The sequence below is a fragment of the Onychostruthus taczanowskii genome, unplaced genomic scaffold (genome assembly GCF_017590055.1).
Source record: "Onychostruthus taczanowskii isolate IOZ18803 unplaced genomic scaffold, ASM1759005v1 scaffold48, whole genome shotgun sequence".
Lineage (NCBI taxonomy): Eukaryota > Metazoa > Chordata > Aves > Passeriformes > Passeridae > Onychostruthus > Onychostruthus taczanowskii.
The window spans coordinates 3,271,721-3,276,876 of record NW_024502347.1 but is presented as its reverse complement, the minus strand read 5'-3'; the positions used below and the strand labels follow the sequence as shown (position 1 = coordinate 3,276,876).

Below are 5,156 nucleotides of genomic sequence, written 5' to 3'. Positions count from 1 at the left end.
TGGGCAACCGAAGGGAACGAGGGACAGGACCGCGCGTTCTCCCCGCTGGCCGGGCGGCTCCTGACGCCCACCCCGGGACCCGCCGATGCTGCTCCCGCGGCCGCCCGCGCACGGAGGAGCGCCCCTCACCTGCCCCGCGGAAAACTTTCCGGGCCGCCCGGACAGGACGGCAACAGCCCGAGGCTGACGGAGCCGCGGCTGTGACTAAAATAGGCAGAGGAGCCGCGGGAGCTGCGGGCGGCGCCAGCGGGGCCGGCCCCGAGCGGCCGCAGCGCGCAGGCGCCTCCGCCGGGCCCGGGGCCGCGGGCGCGCCGGGAGGGCGGGAGCGGCCCGGCCCCGCGATGCTGGGAGCATCACCCCGGCGCCCCTGGGAGCATCAGCTCGGACACCCCTGGGAGCATCACCCCGGGCACCCCCGCCCAGGCCGGGGCCAGTGGCTGCCGGGCAGCGCGCAGCCGAGGCGCACCAAACAGGTGGGGAGAGGCACCGCGCAGAGGTGCAGCCGGAGCCTGCGCCCGGGCAGCCTGCCCAGCTGTTGTGTGGTTAAAATTAGAAAGGCTGAATTCTCCCCTAAACCTGGGGCAAGCGGTATTGCCCCTACATGGTGTGTCAAGGAGCCGCAGCAGCCTTTGTAAAACTGCTCTTCTCAGCTCGGCACCTGCTGTGGTTGCTTGGTGATGTTTAAGAGATGTCACCAAGTTTGCTCGTGTGGCAGTTTGACAGCTCCCAGAAACGGCGTGCTTCCACAGCGGGACGTGTCTGTCCCCGCATGTTGGCGTCGGCTCTGCCCATGTCCTGTCCAGCCCCCGCGGGCGCTACCAGTCTTGCAGGACGGGAGAAGCAGTCACCGAGCGTGCCTTCATCCCCAGGAGGCTGATGAGTAGCATTCAGTGATGAAAGGCATTCCAGCCCACCTCAAAACCTGACCGTCAGTGATAAATGAGGACTGCCAAGGCAGAAAAACCCTTTCAATACATTCTGATGAGCTAGCTACAAAGTGGGCTTTTCAGCAGCCAAGAGCATATGGTCAGCATTATTCTTAAATATTTTTGGAAAGCATACAGGATCCCAACATGTTTCTGAAGTAACAGTTAAACATGTACACATCACATGTGTCCGGGGAGGCCCTGCCTTTGTCACAGTTATTCTCGGTTTTGCACCTTGGAGAGGAGATCAGGATCTCTTCAGGAATGTGTGCCAAATGAACATGAGTTTTATGCATCCTGCTGCCTTGCGTAAGATCTGATTTTCAAAAATATATTATGAAATAATTATGAGGGACTTGATTTGGAACGGTTTCCTCTGACTGGCCAGCCATTTTCATGGATGTACCTTGTCTTTCCTGAGTTATGCAGAGTAAGTGAGCTGGAAAAAGAGTAGGAGTAACGAGTCAGGATAGCATGGCTACAGGGATGGTCATGAGTGATAGTATCTAACATGTGTTTGAGATTGACAGCATTCAGCTATGCCTGCTGGAGCAAAGCCAAGTAGCGTCCAAAAGCTGCACAAAGCAGCCCATCAGAGAGTTCCTACCCCAATCCAGACTGATGTGTAAGCCTTTTCTAGCATGTTACTGAACATGAAGCACAGTTTGTTCTACCGGTTGTGTCTTTTATAAAGTCTTTTTACCTTTCTCATTACCCTCTAGGTCTTCTCCAATTTTGTGGGAAGCCTTGGTGGTAAACAGCATGTGCCTAGCCCAATGCAAAATAAAAAATAAAAAAGTTTGTTAGAAAAGCTTGGCAACAAACTAATAATATTTGCGGCCATGTGACACTGTAGAGCTTTGTCCTGATTGCAGCTAGTCTCTTGGGACCTTCATATGATTAAATGCCATTTCCCCTCTGCAGCAGGGCAGTAAAAACCAAGACTACATGGAGGTGGTGGCATCTACCAGTACAGCTGTCAGCAGGAAGAGGGAAATGGGAGAGGAGCTGAGAGATGCCCCTATATCCTGTCTCTGCAGGAGGACCATAAGCAGGTGGAGCACATAGACATGGCTCTGACAGACTCTAGTCTTGGGCTGTGGTGTGCACCTGTGCATAGAAGAAAAACTTTCCCTAACAGAGGAAACACTGGCATTAATTTTATATAATGGATTATTGGCCCTTAGTTTTACAGATAATATTAGAGAACATTACCTATACTTATACAGATAACAAACATTCTCTAAGTAAAAAGTACTCAGTGGAATTTATCCCCTTAAAATAAGGTCTTATGTAATGTAGGAGAGTGGGCTGGTTTAATTTAATTAATGTCCTACTGCTAAATCACTGTAAAGATTGCTTTAACCTACCTTTGTCAACAATCTGTAGGTTCTTTGAAGTCTGCTAATATAAAATAATCTGACAGAGGCAAGAAATAAAAATTGTTTGCATTTACACGGAATGAGGAATTGACTTTGGACAGACAGATCAATTTTTGGAGATTTGTGTTGAACTGATGCATTTTATTAGCAGAGACAGGTTTAATGGTGTTACAGCTGTTCATTGATGCAGGCTTCTTCCCCTTCTTCTGCTATTAGATTCTTGATAGCTTAAGTACTTCTCCAATCATACAGTTATTTTTCACAGTAATAGTCCACAGTAGAAAATGTCACATGGGTGTTGCAAATTGCTCAGTCTTGTCCCTTATCTCCAGCAACCAGCTTTGTGATCCTCAACAGTATACTTTAATCTCTTGGTGCCTGCCTTTTCCTCTGTATTCCAGGGAAAATATCATCCTGCTGATAATACAGGAAGGTGTTGGACCTCAGAAGAGGACAGGCAGAAGTTCAGAGGCACAGCTGAGACCTGAACCACCCTCTCCTGTCTCTCAGTTTAGCTTAGATAAACTTAAAGGAAAACTTTGTTAAGCAGATGAGGAAGAAACTTTTCATGAAACTGCAAGCACTGTGCCTCTTCCAAATGAGAGCCCAATGTCACAGCCTTTTTTAGGCAAAGTTTTCACTAAAGAGAACAAATGCTTTGTATTCAGGATCCCAGATGTGCCAGGCTGACAGGGCTATTTTCAGACAATGGTAAGATCTATGAAATGTTTCCATTTATAGTTTCAGGAAGCGTACTCAGCATCTACTCTAAACTAATCTTTTAAATTCCCTCCATAGGGTCTGTAAGTGGGCTCCTTTAGAAAGCAATTCATCCTGGGTGTATTTGACAACTGTCGGGAGTGGGATGAAATACACCAGCAAATCCCATCCCACTTGCTGAAACTTTGTGCCGTATAACTGAAAAATCACACACATTTTCTGCAGAAAATTTATTTATATGGGTTTTGCCTGAAAGCATCCTCAAAATTATGTTTTATTGGAAGGAAGTCTGTATAGAAGAGATGGTAAATGACAAATACTTTCCCAGCTCTTTAGTATTCTGGAGGTATTTAACAGGAGTATGTGCATTCCAGTGCATGTTTAGCTCAGCCCTCTGACAGACACTTTCTGATGTATAGTCAGGCAATTCTTCCAATGCAAGACCTGCAGGAAGGGTGTATCCTGTTAATACAAGGAGGCTTGTATTCTTTTTGTTTGAATCCAAGATGTAAAACACCACATTCCAGGGCTTCCAGGTATCTGACTAATAGTATAGCAACTGATTCTTGCCAGCTTAAAGCCAGGAGCCAACTTTTTTCTAAAATAATCAGTCAAAGTATTCAAAGTTTAACAGACGTAGATGTTTATCTAAAGGGTACATGATCCTGAGGTATAAGGACAGAGTAAAATTGTTTGCCATTAAAGTTATCTAAACTGTGTGCAGTAAACAATTTATTCAATCACACTGAACAATTATCCCTGTTCCCAAATTATGCACGAGCAGCTCCCTGCTGACACTTTATTTGGTATGTTCATTATTTGAAATTGCTCAGTGAACAGTTTCTATGAGTTGCTTGCAAGTGATTTTTCTGGGACTTGATAGAAGGGCCTGCTATGTTTGCTCTGGCTCTACCTAAATCACATGATTCCCCAAAAAAACACGAGAGCTGATACAAAATGGGTTGGATTTCCTAAAGCAGAGCCATGGCACGCTTGTCGCTGCCCTGCCAGGACAGCTTGCTAACGGCACTGGAGAATAATGGGAACCTGTCCCAGGGGATTTGCTCCTTTCTGCAAACAGAGGAGTACCAAATATGGAGTCTGACCACATTGCTTCCCTGGAACTCAAATAGTGATGGACACATTGCTCTCTGTTAACATGAGGCAGCTCTTCACACAAAACTGGAAGACAAGTTAGAGCCATGCTTCTGCATTGCATCTGTCCCCACCCTGCGGGACAGCCCAATTTTAGGGGTCCCCACTACAGCAGATTTGGCAGCACTGGGTGAACTGGCTGCGATTTTTCTGTTCCCTTTTTGGACAACATCCACACACGAATAAAGCTCAAAACAATCATGGAGAGATGTCTGTGCTAATCCTGAAGTAAATGCATTTCAGCTGCAGCTCTCAACATTATCTCTGCAAAGACTCCTATGAATTTGTGTGAGTCTGTGTGACTGTCTGTATAGACCAAAGGAACCACAGATATTGTCAGAGTACAAATGTATGCATGCTTTTGGGTGTTGGTACAGTGACAGTTAATGTTTTGCTACAGCAATTAATGTTTTTTAGCTGTGCATTTTAATATTAACTGTGGCTGGTTTTGAGAAGCAAAGGCTAGGGTTGAACCTTCAGGGTGTTGCATCATTTTATAGGAATTTTAAAAATTATTGACAAGGATTTAGAATTTTATGTAAAGATTTGATAAAGAACTAAATAACAAGTGTTTAACATCTCTGGACAGACAGACAGAACTGAAAAATAAAATCAAAAAACCTAACTTAAAAACTTGAGGAACGAGGACAAAAAAGAAGTAGAGGGAGGCTGAACATGAGTCTAAAGAATTACTTTAACAAGTGACAGAGAAAACATACATGATTTGATAGTGAAGATACTCCACAGTGAGGGGAAAGAAAAGGTAAACACATTAGCTCAGAAGAACTTTGAAATGGAAAGAGATAACTTTTTAAAATTTAATAAACTGTGCATATTGTAAAGGAACGTCAACATGTGTGCTGAGTTAGAGCATGCCACAACTGCTCCTTGCTACCCTGATCTTTAAGAGTAAAGGCAAACACAGATTAAAAAAAAAAATTCTTTTAATTTTAATGAATAAATAAGACCAGTC

The 5,156-nt window shown here is 45.1% G+C and overlaps 1 protein-coding gene across 1 annotated transcript in view; it reads right to left on the bottom strand.

The window, feature by feature from the left end:
- The window catches only part of BVES (blood vessel epicardial substance), a 27,312-nt gene extending 27,161 nt beyond the window's left edge, over nt 1-151 (bottom strand). The window contains exon 1 of the mRNA XM_041414920.1: nt 130-151. The gene's annotated coding sequence lies outside the window, so the exon portion shown is untranslated. The remainder of the gene's footprint in view (nt 1-129) is intronic.
- Nucleotides 152-5,156: the final 5,005 nt, after the last annotated feature.